The 17,889-nt window shown below is 45.9% G+C and overlaps 2 protein-coding genes across 11 annotated transcripts in view; one reads left to right on the top strand and one right to left on the bottom strand.

The window, feature by feature from the left end:
- The window catches only part of LOC109562158 (uncharacterized), a 446,088-nt gene that overhangs the window by 100,529 nt on the left and 327,670 nt on the right, over window positions 1-17,889 (bottom strand). For 4 of the 5 annotated variants that reach the window (XM_070792108.1, XM_070792111.1, XM_070792106.1 and 1 more), the window contains one exon: window positions 5,850-5,920. The gene's annotated coding sequence lies outside the window, so the exon portion shown is untranslated. Of the gene's footprint in view, window positions 1-31; window positions 2,556-5,849; window positions 5,921-17,889 lie in introns of those variants that run through there. The other variant, XM_070792107.1, reaches the window with a different exon arrangement.
- The window catches only part of FGF1 (fibroblast growth factor 1), a 107,030-nt gene that overhangs the window by 32,968 nt on the left and 56,173 nt on the right, over window positions 1-17,889 (top strand). The window lies entirely within an intron of this gene.

Below are 17,889 nucleotides of genomic sequence, written 5' to 3'. Positions count from 1 at the left end.
TATATACCATACAATTCACCCATATAAAGCATACAATTCAATAGATTTTATTATATTGACAGAGTAGTGCAACTATTGCCACCATCTAATCTCAGGGCATTTGCATCGTGCTAACACTTACACACTCACTAGACTATCGCTGCCCCATCCCTCCTCTCCCAGGCCCTGGCAACCACAAATCTACTTCCTATTTCTATGAACTTGCCAATTCTGGACATTTTATATAAATTAATCATATGCTATATAGGTGTTTGTGACTAGCTTCTTTCACTATCATATTGTTTTCAAGATTCATCCATGTTGGATCAGTTCAGTTCAGTTCAGTTACTCAGTCATGTTCAACTCTTTGCAACTCCATGAACCACGGCACGCCAGACCTCCCTGTCCATCACCAACTCCTGGAGTCCACCCAAACCCATGTCCATCGAGTCAGTGATGCCATCCAACCATCTCATCCTCTGTCGTCCCCTTCTCCTCCTGCCCTCAATCTTTCCCAGCATCAGGGTCTTTTCAAATGAGTCAGCTCTTCGCATCAGGTATCCAAAGTATTGGAGTTTCAGCTTTACTCTTGCGATCTCCTGCTTGACCACTTCCAATTTGCCTTGATTCATGGACCTAACATTCCAGGTTCATATGCAATATTGCTCTTTACAGCATCAAACCTTGCTTCTATCACCAGTCCCATCCACAACTGGGTGTTGTTTTTCCTTTGGCTCCATCCCTTCATTTTTTCAGTACTTCAATCCTTTTTATTGTCCAGTAATACTCCATTGTATGAATACACCACATTTTATTTATCCATTCATTCATGATTTGTTGGACATTTGGGCTATTTCCACTTTTTGGCTATTATAAACAAAGCTGCTCTGAACATTATTATATGTTTTTGTACAAACACATGTTTTCACTTATCTTAGGTATGTCCTTAGGAGTGGTTTTGTTGGGTCATATGGTAACCCTTGGACAACCATTTGAGGAACTGTCTAATTGTTTTCCAATGTGGTTCACCAATTTTATATTTCCACCCACAATGTATAGGGGCTCCAATTTCCCCATATCCTTGTCGACACCTGTTATTATCTGTCTTTTGGTTACAGCTATCTTAGTAGATGTAAATGGCATCTCATTGTGGTTTTGGTCTGCACAGCCCTGAAGGTTAGTGATCCTGAGTATCTCTCCATATGGAGATGAGAATATCTAAATTATGTTTGTGAGACAGCAACTGACTTGAGTCCCAGAACAATGCATGCCTGTCGCAGGTGCTCAACAATGCCACTGAATGAACACAACTAAGAATGTAGCAAAGAAAAATGCCTTAAAGGACGCTGGCTCCATGAGCCACAGTAGGCCTGGAGGAGGAGTGGTTGGATGAGGGCGTATACTTTGCAAAAATGAAGCGATGTATTTTGATCCCTCTCACCCCATCCTGCTGCCTCTAAACCATGTTCCATTTGGAGCCTCCCTTCCCAGAGGCTGGGTCAGGAGGCCTGGCACCCAGAGCCAGGGAGGGAAATTGGAACGCGGAAAAAGAGGGCAGTCAACCCAACTGCCAAGATTTGTGAAACTGCTTAAGTTCCCTTTTAACACAGGGCGGGCCGGACCTGGCAGACAAACTACAGAGCTTCTGCTGCTGTGTAGGGGCTGCCCGCCCGCTGCTGGGGGTCAGCCTTGAGGACAATCTGCCTGTGTGTGTGCAGAGGCTGGAGGCAGCTATGGCTCTGATGACATCCCAGTGAGTTGAGAGGAACCCTGGGCCTGCCACATAGGGAGGCCTGGAGAGTTGAGAGGGTGGACAGGCCTGAGCCCCTGGCAAGTGGATGCAGCCTGGACTCCAGACTTCCAGCTGTTCCTGGGTGATGAGGGCCAGAGGCCACTGTATGGCGACCTGTAGCAGGACCAGGGACAGGTCTCCTAGGCTGGGAGGCAGACACCCAGAGGGGCCATGGCCAGCAAGAGCCACTTAGCCAGGGAGTCACCCTGGGCCCCAGCTAAACCGAGTGGAACCAGGGCCTCAACTTGAGCTGTGAAGGCCGTGTCGGGAAGGCCATGTTGGGAAGGCTGTGTCGGGCAGTTCAAGAGCAGGCGGAGGGCTCCACACGGAGACCTCGGGCCCCAGAGGCCCTGAGTGAGGGTCTTGACATTTCCAGTAAGAGGCTGAGGGACATCCGCTCCCGTTACAGCTAGATGATGCTTCAGACAGGGGCAGGTAGAGTGGCCAAAGACAGGGGGCTCTCTGGGCTGGGGCGTCACCCAAGAGGGCTGTTCGGATTCCTATTCTGGGTGAGACTGACATTGCTGCTTTTCAGCCACCTAACACGTGAGGTCTTGGGAAGAAGCCCAGATGACAGATGAATGAAGACGCTCCAGTCACATTGTGTGATGAAACTGGTGACGTGCCACCTGGGGCCTTGGAGGGCTGATTCACTCAGCAGTGACCAGGCTGCATGGGCAGTGGGCACGGGACTCAGAATCCAACCTCAGCCTGAGTGTGGCTGTGTGTGCAGTTGTTTCTGAGGGTCCACTGTAGGGTCTAGGAGTGTCTGGGCAACTCTCCTCTACAACCAGAAAATCAGTTCAAAGTGCACGTCCTTTGTCATGTTTGGCTCAGATCCTTTAGAAGCTTTTGGAGATGTGCGGAAGGGCCAGGCTGAGAAAACATCACCTCTCGAACAGTGGCTCCTCTGAGTTTTTGAGCCCTTCCTTTATTATAGGTGCTGTGCTAACACACATGTCATCGAATCCTCCCAGCGACACTGTGAAAGTGAGGACTACTGGTGGTTGTGTTTCATAAAGAAGCTGGGGGCTCGGTGAGGTCCCCCGGGATCTCTCATGTATGTGTTGGCATCAGTGTTGGAAGCACAGTGATTTAGCTACAGAGGCTGAAGACTGGACCACTGGATACATGGTCTCTCACTTATCTATCTAAAAATTCCCCTTAAGATTTGAGGCAAGAGCTGTTTACTGAAGAAAAAATGTTAATGTTATTGTTTCATATTTGTAAAAAAAAATTGCCCAAAAAAGTGACCAAAGTGGACTAGTGAACAAATTGGTAGAGAACCTGAGTGAGCACTCTTTAACAGTGACTCTTCTCCCAGCATAAATCACCTCCAGCAAACCCAAGACCTCAGCTTTGTTGGTCATGTAACTGTACCCCAAAGACACTACACCCAGCTCAGCTCAAAGCATGTGTGTTCCCATCCATCTGCCCATCCACCCACCCACCCACCTACCCATCCACCCATCCATCTACCCACCCACCCACCCACCTACCCATCCACCCACACACCTACCCACCCACCCACCCACCTACCCATCCACCTACCCACCCACCTACCCACCCACCCACCCACCCATCCACCCACCCACCCACCCACCTACCCATCCACCTACCCACCCACCTACCCATCCACCCACCCACCCACCCACCTACCCATCCACCCACCCACCCACCTACCCATCCACCCATCCACCCACCCATCCACCCATCCACCTACCCATCCATCCATTCACCTACCCAACCATTGATCTATCTACTTTTCCCTCTCTCCTCAGCATTTCATCCCACTTTTTCATCTCAGTCTAGTATGTATAAAGCACCAGAGGCCCAAATGAACAACAACGTTCCTCCCTGAGAGGATCACAGTTGGGGCAGAAGCACCCCCACAGCACAGCACCTACAGGCAGAGATGGTGGTTCAGTGTCCATGGAGTAGAGAACAGGTTTTTTAAAAAGGGAGTGAAGATAGGCGGGCATGAGAAGGAGGGGTTTTGCTGGTGAGCTACCCCCCATCTCTGCACCTTCTCCTCCTTCAGAAGGTCTCAGCTTAAATGTCACCTCCTTGGGGAGTCTTGCCTGACTATTCTAAAGTTGAATTTACTCTTTATTCTCTGCCTTTGTTTCCTGATATTGAATTTTTCTTCCTCTGTCATTTAAGTCACGTGTGTGTGTGTGTGGTGTGTATGTGTGCGCGTGTGTGTGCAGTGTTCTCTGTGAAGTTCCAGGTAAAATGTGGTCCCATAAAGACAGGGAAAAGGAGTTAATTTTTTCACCCAAGTACCTCCAAGGCCTGACATACCATCGGTCCTCAGTTTGTTGCCCGAACAAATAAAGGCTAGAACTAGATCGTAAAGAGCCTTGAATGCCAAACTAAGAAGTTTGGGCTTTGGCCTGTGGGCAGTGAAGAATATGGAAGGGTATTTGAGCAAGGATGCTATGCAGGAGGCACAGGAGACCTGTGTTTGATCCCTGGATGGGGAAGATCCCCTGGAAGAGGGCATGACAACCCACTCCAGTAGTCTTGCTGGAGAATCCCCATGGACAGAGGAGCCTGGTGGGCCACAGTCCATAGGGTCGCAAAGAGTCGGATATGACTGAAGCGACTTAGCACACATGCATGCATACGTGAGGCATGATCAGATTTGTGGTTTGGAAGGACAAGGCTGGAGGTGTTGCGGGTGAGTAAGAGGAATAAGCTACAGAGGGAAAAATTAGAAGCAATTGCCTCAGATTGGGGTCAAGATTTCACCATCCTGGCCCAAGACACTGATGGTCGGGAAGGAGAGGAATGAAGACGTAAGGCATACTTAGGTCAAATCATTAGGAAATGCCTGTGGGAAGCGAGGGAAAGGGAATATGACCAAGGTTTATAGTTTGGGTTACTTTGTAACCACCGTACTGTCATTCATTAAGGCAGAGGCAATTTGGGATTTTGGAGACATGGGCCGAAGTTGACGCAGACAAGGGCGTGCTGGGAGAGGAGGAGAGCAGGTACATGGTTGAGAGAAGACACGTGGGGCAGACCCCTGAGGGGTCTGAACATCCAAGGAGGGGCCAAAGGACAAAGCCATGAAAAGCTGCTAAAAAAAATCAAAAAGGAAAGAAAGAGGAAGACCTGAAAGCCAGAGCAATGGTTGAAACCAGAGAGAACAGAATGGTTTCGAATGGGACTGGAAAGTTCTACTGCCTGTGGAAGCAGAAGAACCCACAGGAGGGAGCAGTGGAGACCCTGGGTCGGGCTGCCCCTCAGTCTGATGGTGGGTGCAGCGGGTCAGATCTCCGGATGGTTAAAGAGAGGACAGTGCCGGGTCCAGGTTAACCTCCCAACTGGTAATGTCGAATCGATTGAGAGCAACTACAACCCAAGCACAGCTCCAGCAAACCGCACAGCCTCAGCCGCCTCTGGCTCACGGGCCACCAGTTTGCAGTCCCAGTTTTGGAGAACATCACGGGCGAGCTTTCCCAGAGGCAGTTTTGGTGGAAGGAGGACTCCAGAGGGCTGAGGGTGACTGAGAGGGGCTGGAGGCAGTGACACCGGTGAGGGGAAGCTTGGCCATGGGGAAAGCTAAGAGTGAAGTGGGAGCAAGAGGGCCCCAGGGAGGGTGGGAACGAATCTTTAGGGGAAGACATCGAGCGGGTTTGGGGTTGAAGGGACAGGCTGAGAGCACAGCATTCTTGCTCTCTTTCCAGAAGGCTGTACAAGTGTTATTGTTTTTCCTTTAAATGAGAAGAATATGCCCAATATACTTTCACCAACTCCATTCCACAATCCAAGGTAATCGTTTTTTCAGGTTTCTATGTATCTATGGATACACATATAATTTTGAAAACCAGTTATGGGATAATTCCACACATACTGTTCTAGGGCTTTCTTTTCCCCATACGTCTAGCTCTCTTTTTATGGCTGCCTGGTATTTGCTTGACTATATAATTTATTTTATCATTCTGTTATTGATGCAGCATGGTTTCCCAGTTCTTGTTATGGGAAACAGTGCCTATGTGAACTTTAGACATTGATCTCTGGGTCCTAGGGTGAATCCCTCCATAAGACAAATTCTTAACATTGGACTTACCAATCAGAGTCTGTACACAGTGTGATGTCTCCTTGAAGACTTGCTGGATTTGTCTGCTTTCTCCTCAGGGCCTGGGGGTGAAAAAGGCAGGGAAGAAGGTGTATTTCCAAGGGAGCTTATACAACTGAAAACAAGGCTTTGATGTATACCAGTCTTATGACTGTACAGATTTCTTTTTAATCAAGATGCTGCGGGTATGGTGGTACTTACGCATAGGTAACTTTAATTCATTAACCTGATAAAGGCGGAACAAACACAAAGCACTTGCAGAGAGAGAAAATGACAGTCTACTCTTCTTGAATAACCATCTTCTAGGACTAGAGTCAATATCTGAAAAAGATACTGATTCCCAAGGGCCCACTGAAATAAGTTAGAAGAGCCATGATGTGGGAAATTTGTTCACAGATTTCAGGGAGACCAAAGGTTGAAGGCTATCAAAAATTTTTGTAAACATAATTTTACACCTAGGATTTGGCATTTAATCTGTGAAATCATCAGCTTAATTATATTTTCGGAATACCATTCTTTGGCAGAGAAGAGGGAAAAGCCCCTCTCATTTCTACGGAGAACACAAAAACAGGCAGGACAAACAAAGATGAAGCATGAACAGCCTCTTTCAAGGACCCTGAGTTCCCAGCTGCGTCAGCACCCTTAGCTTGGAGCGCCCTCTTCTGGACTTGGGCTCCTCTGCACCAGCCTGTGTCCAGCCCGCCAAAGACAGGACAAGTCTGATTTTCAGTTTGGAAAGCGGCTCCAATTCTAACCTCAACACAGCTTTGAGTTTCCTCTGCCTTAGCCATTGAAGCCCCAGGATGTTCTTTTTCAATATTTGTGCTACATTTTCAGGTTACACAGGACTCTGTCTCCTCTTTAAGAATGATTCCTTGGTGACTTAAAAAAAAAAATACCCTCCTTAGATCTGAGTTAAGCCTTGGGATTCCTTGTAAGTTGGCTGTCAGGAATACATTCCTAATTTTGAATGAGTGGGAACTGGATCTAGAAACCCAAGGAGAACAGCAAGCAGCTGTATGTGCCATTACCCAATGCATTTGGGCAAAGTCTATTAAAAACTGTGGGTTTCTGTCCCATTTTAGAAAGTTCTCAGAACTTTAGAACAGCCTCATATTTCTTCTATTCCTTTAACAAATACTGCTGAGCACCTGCTATGTGCCAGAGGTTTTCACACGGGGATAAGAGGATAGTGTTACTTTAATCCCTCACAGGTGATAACCAGGTGGTATTGTTATTGCAAAATAGTTGAAAAACTATGCACATCATAATGGGTTACTGGAGCCTCAATCATGTTCTTTCAAATTACCTGCTAATCTATGATGTGCCACTACTATTAAATTTAACTAGGTTAATCCTCTCAACTCAGAAATGGCTTCTAACTTCTTAAAGGGTGCTGTTCAATCCTCCAAAGTACACGCTCATAATCTGTTTTGATAGGAAGGAGGAGGCATGATGAATGAAAACAGCTTTTCTGAAAAACTGCCTGTTTCCTTTGGAGCCAGGGTGGGCAGAGCTGAGGCCAGGTCCTGTCTGGATGCGAGAGCCCACAGTCACCTGGCACTTTTCTTCATAAACCCTGCTGGGTCAGCACCAGCCTCTAATGGGCAGCTTGCCCCTGGCCCTGCTCATCCTCTGGGCAAAAGGGAAGCCCCTTTTCCCTTTCTGCCTCTCTCAGTCTCATTCAAGTAATCCCTAGGGACCATCTGCCAGACTAGGGGGCATCAGGTCATGGAAAGGATCAGCTCCAAAGATGAGAATACTTCCTTGCAACCAGACCACAACATTTATGGAGTCAAAGACAGCAATAACCGCACTGGGAAGTGAGCCAGGCAAGGTCATCCAGGACAGATAAGGAAATGACGCAAGGCTGAGGGCTTGAGGAGCCAAATCCCAGCACAACTTCCATGAGATTCCACTTGTTATTTATGCTCTGATTTTTACTAAACTTCAGATGAACCTCGGACAGGCAGACACCATGTCGTCTTCACTTCTCTTGGATTTATAACCATAATATGATGCTTCTTAAGGAAAGTCATAGATCCTCCTAGTTTGCTATCCAAATTATAAGTGAACCTGGCTTTTTAAAAACACTAACCTTCTCTCAAACATCACTCCAGATTTCCACAGGGGGTGATTCTGATAGAGTATATGTGGACTTGCTCCATCCAAAGTTCTGAACTTTCAGGTGCCCTTCCCCAAGTTATTCTGTTCAATTAAATCCCAGTCATTCAATTCAATTCACCAAGTAATTACTGAGCTGAGTTCTGTGTTAGAAAAAGACCTGGATACTGCCCTTAGGAAACTCATTAGACCAAGGGATGAGACAGATGAATAAACAAATCATTTCAGTTCAGCATGGTAAGTGCAATGATAGAATTACATACAAGGCAGCACTTTCAAGCTTCTGCTCTCATGGAGCCACAGTCTGGGGGAGAGCCAGACATTGACTGGTAAAGGGCACAAATAAAAATAGAGTTTAAACTTTGACCAGCACCATGGAGGAGAGGCAGGCAGCACCATGAGAGTTTTAATGGGACATGTGGTCAGGGAAGGTTGAGTAGGACATCTTTGAGTAACGCAGTTGAGATGTGAAAGATGGCTCAGGGTGAATTAGCTGTGGAGTGAAGGCAACGGGGGTCCTGGCAGAGGGAAAGCATGTGCAAAGGACCTGTGCAGGAGGTCACACTGTGTATCCAAGGGATGAAACCAAAGCTGGTGTGGTTAGATCAAAGGGTCGGAGGGGGGTGGTAGGGTGGCTGGGCCAGAGAGGTCAGCAGGGCTGGATCCCATACACCCCCTGGTCAGCCAGGACTGTTAATTCTGGGTGCTTATTTCCTCACCTCTGTAAAGGGGGTCCAAACAGCACCTATCTCACAGGAATAATGGAATCCCTTTCAGCACTTAGAGGAGTGTCAAAGAGGATCGGCTGCTATTATAATGCTGTAATTATCATCTGCGTCATCTCACCAGGATGAGCCTGCAGATAAGGATCCTGCTGGCCCAGGTCAGATATTTCTTAACACTTAGCTACATGGGCACAGTTCCATAGACGGCTCAGAGGCCACAGAAATCAGCATAAGCTCTTGTAAGCGTAAGGGCAGGCTTTCTGGAGACACTCTGAATGAATGACCGGCTGGACTGCTGACCACAGGGCTCCAAAACCACCACCAGGAGTTTATCCCCAAACACCCAGAAAAAAACCGAGACAGAGGAAGGAGGACAGTGCCTCCTGCGAGAAGGCTGTCTATAAACGGAAAATTACACTGAAAGAAAACAAATCTTATTTGATGTGAACCCATTTTGGACTCTGTCTGGAAATCCAGGGCAGAAGGAAGTGGAGGGGACAGGGAGTGAGCAGGTGTGCCCAGGCTGAGGCGCCCTGCAGGGAGCAGCATGTACTGTGGCTAGGGTGATCATGAGGGGCTGCAGCTGGCTGCCAAGGCACCCACACCTGAGGCCAGACCCCACGCTCTCAGGCTGCTTCTGTGCTCCGATGTGTGCTCGGTCTGCTGACATTGGTCCCTGGGCTCAGATGGGGAGAAGTGGTGTGGGATGAGCAACCTGGAAGGAGCTTCTGGGGAGCAGGGGGAGCAAGGCTAGGCTCCTGGGCACCTGTTTCCTAAAATGGGTTGTCTTAGCATGGAATGGGATAACCTATCTGGTAAGTGCTCAGCTTACAAGTCAATTAGCACTCTCTTCAGTGCAGCGTGGAGCCTCCAGTACCCACAGCTTTTCATTTCAGTTCTGTAACCCCTTGGCAGCATGGCACTAGGGAATTTCCAAACATCTCAGTGCTCTGTATGTCTCATTAGAAAAGAATTGCAACCTGACCATTTAAATAGCTCTGCTCCAAAAATATTTACAATAATAAGAGGTAACATGAGCATGTTTTCACTACATGCCAAATACTGTTAAGAACTTTTCAGGGAGGTTACAGCACTACCAATACTAACATCTGAAGTCAGAATGTCTGGGTTCAAGTAACAGACCAATCCTTTCCTGGATCTGTGGCCTTGAGCAATGACTTAACCTCCCTGGGATTCAGTTTCTTCATCTGAATGAAGAAGGAGGGTTCATAATATCTACATCCTAGGGTTCAGGAAGGACTAGATGAGGTAGTATGGAGAACCTGGAACTAAACACTTAAACCTTCATACTTAACCATCATTATGAACATATTACCCTTTATTACATGATGCTTTTGAATTGTGGTGTTGGAGAAGACTCTTGAGAATCCCTTGGACTGTAAGGAGATCAAACCAGTCAATCCTAAAGGAAATCAGTCCTGAATATTCATTGGAAGGACTGATGCTGAAGCTGAAGCTCCAATATGCTGGCCACCTGATACAAAGAACTGATTCATTTCAAAAGACCCTGATGCTGGGAAAGATTGAAGGTGGGAAGAGAAGGGGACGACAGAGGATGAGATGGTTGGATGGCATCACCGACTCAATGGACATGAGTTTAAGTAAACTCCAGGAGTTGGTGATGGACAGGGAGGCTTGGCTTGCTGCAGTCCATGGGGTTGCAAAGAGTCGGACATGACTGAGTGACTGAACGGAACTGAAAAAATATATATATTGATTATAAAGGGGGTTGAACAACCACAGTCATAAGCATCCTCCTTGCCATCACTGTCATCATTTAATAGCCATGTAAGAAGTCTCAAGTTCTGAGTAAGTTATTCACCCAAGTCATTCGATCTTCACCTTTGAGGTAGGTAGTATTACTATGACCATTTTACAGATGGAGAAACTGAGGCTCACAGACTGTTTCAACTGCCATACTCACCTTTCCTGACCTTTTGAACCTTTCGCACACATCATCCTGATATATCCCTGTGGATTCCCTCTCCCTCCTACTTCAAATGTCAAACCCAAGCCCAGTGCCTGGCACAGGGGAGCTGTTGATCAATGTCATTCTCCATCTCTCCCCAAGCACACCCTTTCTCCACCATCTATCTGCCCCTGCCCTTGGAGAAGAGAGGACAAAAATGTTAAGAAAAAGGAAAACAGGAGGAACTTTAACTTTCTAATGTTTTCTTTTATATATAAAAAATCTAAGGTAAATTTGAGAAAATGTTAACATTTGTTAAATCTGGGCAGAGCACACATAGGTTTTTTGGTTTTTTGTTTTTTACTATTATTTTGTTTTTCTAAAATAAGAAAGCCACCCTGCCTCTCTAGTCACTCAGTCTCCTTCCTTGAAGGTGGCCTGCTGTTTATCTCATGCCCATCTAGGTCAGTCTATGTGTTAACAAGCATATGAGTCTAATGTGATTCCCTCCTACCTGCCTCAGAACCCAGTCTCATCAATTAAATTCTCTTCTGATCTCTAATCTACTCAGTCCCCTTCTCTGAAGGTTTTTTCTTGACAGCATTCCCAAGTCTCTCATTTGAGAAAAGTTTCTCTCCGTTCCTCTTGCTTCAAGGCACAATTCTCCTCTTGGTGAGACCACAGTCCTTCCTAGGCGGGTGGTGTGGACTCGCTTCTTCCAACTGCTCACCACTGACTCAAGCCTCTCTTATCACCCACCTCTGGGGACAGAACTCCATGGCCATTTCTTAGTTCCTATGTTCCTTGATGTTTCTGCAGAATCTGATGCTTGGATCACTCCATTCCTGACCTTGCCTCCTGCCCTCACCTGAGCCATCACTCTCCATCAGTCTCTTTCCCCACTTCCTCATCTCAGCTCCCCTTCTCTTGTACCCTTACTGGGCCTGCCCCCGTGGTCCACCAACTCTGTCCTCTTCTCTCCACTCATGACCTCACTACAGCCTGCACTCCAACCCTTAATGAGCATTTTGGTGAAGATGCTAATTTCCTTTTGGGTTCTCTTTCCATGACTTCAGAACCACATTTCTAGCTGTCTGGGAGACATGCCCATCTCACTGTCCTGCAAACAAAGCAAACTCAACCTGCCAAATTCAAGGTTCTTACTCTTCAGGAATTCTGTATTTCTGCTTGGTTGGTGCTTCTCAAATTTAATATGCATACAAGTCAGCTGGGTCATCTTCTTACAGTGCAGATTCTGGTTCTCTAAGGTGGGGGGTGGAGCCTGACAATCTGAACTTCTAACAAGTACCTGGTGGATACCAGTCCAAGGACCCCATTTTGAGTAAAAGATGCTACAGAGATTTCTATTCTCTAGGTCAAGGATTCTTAACCATCTAAAAATCAGGATCACCTGGGAACTGTACTAGATATAACATGGCTAAAAATATGCATATAGTTAAAAAAAAAAAAAACACCGTAAACAATTTAACTTCTCTTTAACTCCTAACCCAGACTAATCAGAATTTTTCTGGGCATGTGGTCTAGGCATCTGCATTCTGTGAGTGACTACTGAGTACCTACTTGGGCTTGATTGTGCTAAGGACTAAAGAGGTGGTGGTAAATAAGACAAAGCCTTATGGAGCTTGCAAGTTAGTAGAAGTCATGGTGATAAAAGAGAAAAATAAATACTCAAGAGCATTTCAGATAAGTGCTGTAAAGGAAAAATGGAGTTCTGAGATAGAGAAAAACTGAGAAGGGGCTACTTTAGTTAGGATAGTGAGGGTGACCAGCAGAGGTACCATTCAGGCTGAGATATAAGCCATGAGGAGGTGGACAAGCAGAGGTCTAAGCAAGGAGGAGCATTTCAGACAGGGGGACCAGTAAACACAAAGATGCTAGTCCATGCTTGGAGAATTCAAGGAAGAGAAGAGAAGCCTGTCGATGCAGCAGGACAAGCAAGGGAGGAGAGGAGAGGAGAGGGCAAGCCTGGGAAGAGGCTGGGGCCAATCATGAGCCTGGAGGACACGGTCTTCCCACGGATAGACACAGCAACAGGAAGCTGCTAGGAGGTTTTCAGCAAGCAAGGGCATATGATCTGACTTAAGCTACCTGCTGTATGAGGGCAAGAAATGAAACAAGGAAGTGGGTAAGAAACGATGACGTCTTGGAACACAGGGGTAGTATTGGAGAAGATAGAAGAGGTCAGACTGAGGATACATTTTGGATATGGAGCTTGCTGATGAGCTGAAGGGGGCTAGGTGAAGAAGACAGAAACAATGACTGGGGACATTTACGAAGATTTGAAATACTTGAGAAAGCTGGGGGTTGGGTGAGGGGAACCAATCGTTCTGTCGAGGTCATCTTAAGAGGCTTTTTTTGGGTCTTATTTTATTTATTTATTTTTTCCCTGGTACTGAGCAGCCTGTGGAATCTTAGTTTCCCAACCAGGGACTGAACCAAGGCCATGGCACTGAAAGTGCTGAGTTCTAACCACTGGACCTCCAGGGGATTCCTGAGGTCATCTTTTTTAAGATAAATACTAGACATCCAAATACAGATCTGGCTATAAATGATCTTTCCAGACTGACCCCTTCCCCATGAACTCATTATATATGGGCCATCCTTAATTCAAAGTGTACTGTTTCTCAAGACTCATAGACACAGAAAATCTTATGGGTACTAAAGGGGAAAGGCTGGGGTGGATAAATTAGGAGCTTGAGATCAATGGATACATACTACTATACAGAAAATAGATAAAACAATAAGATCCTACTGTATAGCTCAGGCAACTACAGATAATATCCCATGATAACCTGTAGTGGGAAAGAATCTGAAAAAGACACATGTATCTTCCCTAATATCTCCATCAGTTGTGGGATTTGTGTCTCCTCATAACACTGCCATGGAATCCACAATGTTCCTAGAATATAAAAGGCTATTCGTTCAATGTGTTGAATAAATAATGATCAGGACACATCCTGGGATGACAGCCTGTGGTTAATCTAGTCATTGGAGATCAAAGGTGGAAAGTTTTCTTAACCATGGAGGAACTGATGTTTGTGGAGTCCTCAGACCATTGGTAAAGAACTCCCTAGTACAATGTTAAGAGTCTCAGCTCATGTATATCACTGCTTATCTCTCAACAGTAATGCATGTAACCTGCTTAGGCCAAAAGTGTGCCCCTTAAAAAAAAAAGGAATCTATTTAGAACTTACTAAAGAAGGCTATTAATAGAAAAGCTGGTATATGATCTTTCCTGAGAAAAATACTGCCTTTGTGATCATCACCACTGCTGTGCCATGCCCAGCTTTGATAAGACCAGACTTTGGTCCACTGTATGTTCTGTGGGTACACATTCAGCACACTGGGGTGCTGGAATGGGCAGTGAGCTCTGACCATTTTATGACCTTAGGCCCAACCTGTCCATGAGGTGTCACTAAAACCAGACTGATTGATTTCAGTGTCTTTTGCTTCACCAAGTGCCAGGTCATGGATTCTAAAGTGGAGAAGAGACCATGATGGGCCGGACATTGGGTCTGGGGACACAAGCTGACAGACACCGAGAAAGTGAGAGAAAGATGAGCTAGAAATGGAGAGGAGTGAGCATGCAGGGGTGCTGGGTGGTGGCCTCAGCTCAGAAGGGCGTGAGAGGTAAAGGAGGACTGCTGGCAGGAGTAAGGGTGTGAGGCTGAGAGATTTAAAGGGGATACAAATATAAAAGATGGAGAAGTATGGAGCTGCTGAAGGAAGACGGTAAAAGCACAACCTCAGTTATCATCTACTGAGTGTTGCTTGCAAGCCAGGCATTGTGGTAAGGATTTTACATAAATTCTCTGACTTGACTTTTCTCAAGATCTTGTAGTCGGTACTATTATTCAACCCATTTTACAGCTGAAGGACATAAAAAGCAGAGAGGTTAAGTAATTTACTTGGGGTCACAGAGTTAGCAACTAGAACAGCTAGGATTCAGGCTTAGTTCTGTTACTGTCAAAGCCTCAATTCATAACTGCTGCTTGCTATCACCTTCTAATATTGATTCAGGGGCATTTCTTCTCCCCAGGCCTGATGCAGGCTGAGAAACACAACGTCTTCCAACATCCCAAAGAGTGAGGTGCTAGGTGATGAGCTAATTTGGAGGTGTAGTTCAAAAGCCTTGCTATGACTGAGCTGTCTGCCAGGGCCATGAGCCCTCAGAGCAGAGATGCTCTCATCCTTCATCAGGGAATATTCACTCCATTGTGTTGGGCCCCACCTCAATGTTTTTTTATTGTCTGCTCTCCACCATGAGTAATGCCACTTTCCATTTTAAGCTGGGAGCTTCAGGAGATGACCGTGATGTAAGCCAGGGTTGCAAGCTAAGTGCTGCCTGGGGGATTACTCACCCACTCTAAGATGCGGCCAACCTCTCACCCGCCCACTCAGGATGCTGCTGGAATAGCCTCTTCCTTGCCAAAGCCTAAAGGAAATCTGGTTTCTCCTGGAATCAGGCTAGGAATGGTGCCAGGTTATCAGAAACTTGGCAAGTTAACTGGTTCTCCAAGTGGAACTACTGTGGTTGTTCTGGTCCCTTCCCAGGTGGTTGCTTGTTTACTCATTTGACATTTGCAGAGGGCCTACTACGTGCCAGGCACTCTGCTCCATGATAGAACATTGCTACAGTGATCTAGATGGCTTTAGTTCTTGTCTTCAGGGAGCTAAGTCTAGGGGAGAATAAGAAGGTAATTCCAGTAAAATGTCACAACCAGGAGAATGAAATAAACAGTATGCCATAGGAAGCTCAGAGAGTTTGGGGAACTAACAGCTGAAGGATTTATGTCAAAGTAGGACAAGCAGGAGCTGGCTAAGCTCCTTAACTGTAAGCAACCAATGAGTTTAACAATAAACATAAAGAGAATATGGAGAACCCGCAGTTGCAGAGAATCAATGGGAAGGTGTGGTACCCCCAAATCACACTGCAAGAAGGGTCCAGCCAGATCAAGACCTGTGTGTTTATGCTGGGGCTTTAGATGCTGGGCAGTCAAAAAGGATGACAAATGTCCAGGATAACAGGTACAAGTGGAGAAGGTGGGGAGGAGAATGCTGTCTCAGAATGACCTAAGACACTGAGTCAGAAAAGCCAAAAGGAACAGCTTAAAGGGAGCACTGACTTAACTGAGGGGAGCAGGCACTGGGGCCACAGCCAGGCTCTCACGGTTTCCTGAGTGAATTAAGTTTGCTGCTCAGAGACTTGGAGGCTCTGTGGGGAAATAAGCCTATTGACAGCAGGTAAGTAGGAACTATATTGGATTTAAAAAAAATTTTTTTGGTGTTCCTCGGGCCATTCTGGAAGGTCACAGTTCTTAGTACATGCTTGACATCGATTATAGAGAGCAGCTAAATCAGAAAAATACTCTCTGTGAAACAGTTAGAGAAGATGACTGGGACAAGCCAATGGGATCATGACAATAACTGGCCTTTATTGCTTGTGCTATCACGCACTTACGTGCATTGTTTCATCTAATTCTCATTAGAAGCCTATTTAGACACCAGCAGACAGAGGCACAAAGATTATAAATGGCTTGGCTGAGGTCCCATCATTAGCAAATTGTGGAGTTGGGATGCAAATGTAATTTACTTCACTATAACCGAGAGTGTGTTGACAGAAAAAGCAAAGTGAGCGTCAATGAAGAAAAACTGTCATCACAGAAGAAAACACTTTGTTTTCTATGCTAAGAGGTTGGAAGCTTCATTCCTTAGCTATTGCTTCTCTCATGGGTACCATTTTGAATCTCAAGGTCAGTTATTGCTCCCTACTGAGAAATTTTCAAATTTTTATCTGAGGGGAAAAAGACTCATTTCCTAGAGGAACACTTTAGTGAGGTGCCTGTAGCAGTAAGTCAGGATATTAACCTCTAGGTTGCAGCAAGAGGTATATATAGCAATTTGATGGGATGTTTAGAATAAAAAATGTCTTTATACATGTTACTTATAAAAAACTAGGGAACTATGGGAAAATATAAATAAGAAAACAAAAATCATCTGTAACCTTGACACGTAATAATGGCTATGGTCATACTCTGGGGTCTGTGTGTGTACATAATCTACAGTCTCTCTTTAAACTGCATATATATATCTATGTATAGGTATTATGTTTTTAAATCATAGTTCTTAATATCTTAAATAATATTGCCTTGATTTCACCTTTTTCCTTGAGGAAGAATTGTACCAGAGTATTCAAATTGGTAAATCTACTAAATGAATATCAGTGAACAGACTAGAACATGATCTGGAACGCAAGGGCCTTTGTTCAAAGGACAGAAGACATGGGGGCCTCCTGGGGCGCACTGGATCTAGTGTATGTGCCTGGTTCTTTTAGGAGGACTTGGGTTTTCATTGTTTATTAATACTTCTAGTTGGCAAGCATTACCTGAAAAATGTTTAACATAATGATTAACCTAATCAGATAACGATTTATTAATTAGGAGAGATTTATTGCACAATCTACCTACCATACATATGACGTTGATCATGCTATATAGACAAAAAGTAGAAGAGTAGCTTTTAGGACTGAGCACCAAGTGGAATCCTGGTTCTGACCCCACGTCCCCTTCTCTGGCCTAGGGAACCCCATCCCTTCCCATGTTCCAGTCACAGGCAATTCAAACCCCCACAGTCCAGCGTACACAATAATGCGGCCTTCTTAGGCAGGAATGCGGCTTGGCCTTTACAGCCCACTCTGAGCATCATCTCTTGGAGCCCACGTGGCTCAAGCCAGCACAAAGCCAGGTCTGTGTGGTCACTGCTGTTGTCAACTCTTGGCACACCCAGTGCCACCCATCTCCTGCCCTTTTCCCAGCTCATCAATACAAAGTTCTACCAGTTGAGGAGCCCCGTGTGCTCACTCTGTGCAGCTCGGACATCTGTTTTGTGTTGGGAGTCACTGGCCGGTCAAGGGCTTGCATGCTGCAGCTGGATTGCTGATGTAAACAAAGCTGCCTTCATCTGAGTTTTCTGACCCTTCAATGACCCCACAAAATCTATCCCCTCCGGCCTCCATCAGCACTTTGCTCCCAGTCCAAGGGGACAAGGAAAATGGACTTGGTTTTAGTTAATAGGTAACAGTCAAGAGGGAAGAAAGCACCCGGTCCCTCTCCTTTCTTTGCATCTTCATGTAACCCTTTGCTTATTGAGCCACCACTCCTCATCCTGAACTGAGGTGACGGCACCACCAAGGACATCCACACTGATGGCCCAGCAGGCCAAAGGTCAGCTG

Source organism: Bos indicus, chromosome 7 (assembly GCF_029378745.1).
Source record: "Bos indicus isolate NIAB-ARS_2022 breed Sahiwal x Tharparkar chromosome 7, NIAB-ARS_B.indTharparkar_mat_pri_1.0, whole genome shotgun sequence".
Taxonomy (NCBI): domain Eukaryota; kingdom Metazoa; phylum Chordata; class Mammalia; order Artiodactyla; family Bovidae; genus Bos; species Bos indicus.
The sequence above is the reverse complement of the archived record's forward strand: the minus strand, read 5'-3'. Positions and strand labels throughout refer to the sequence as shown.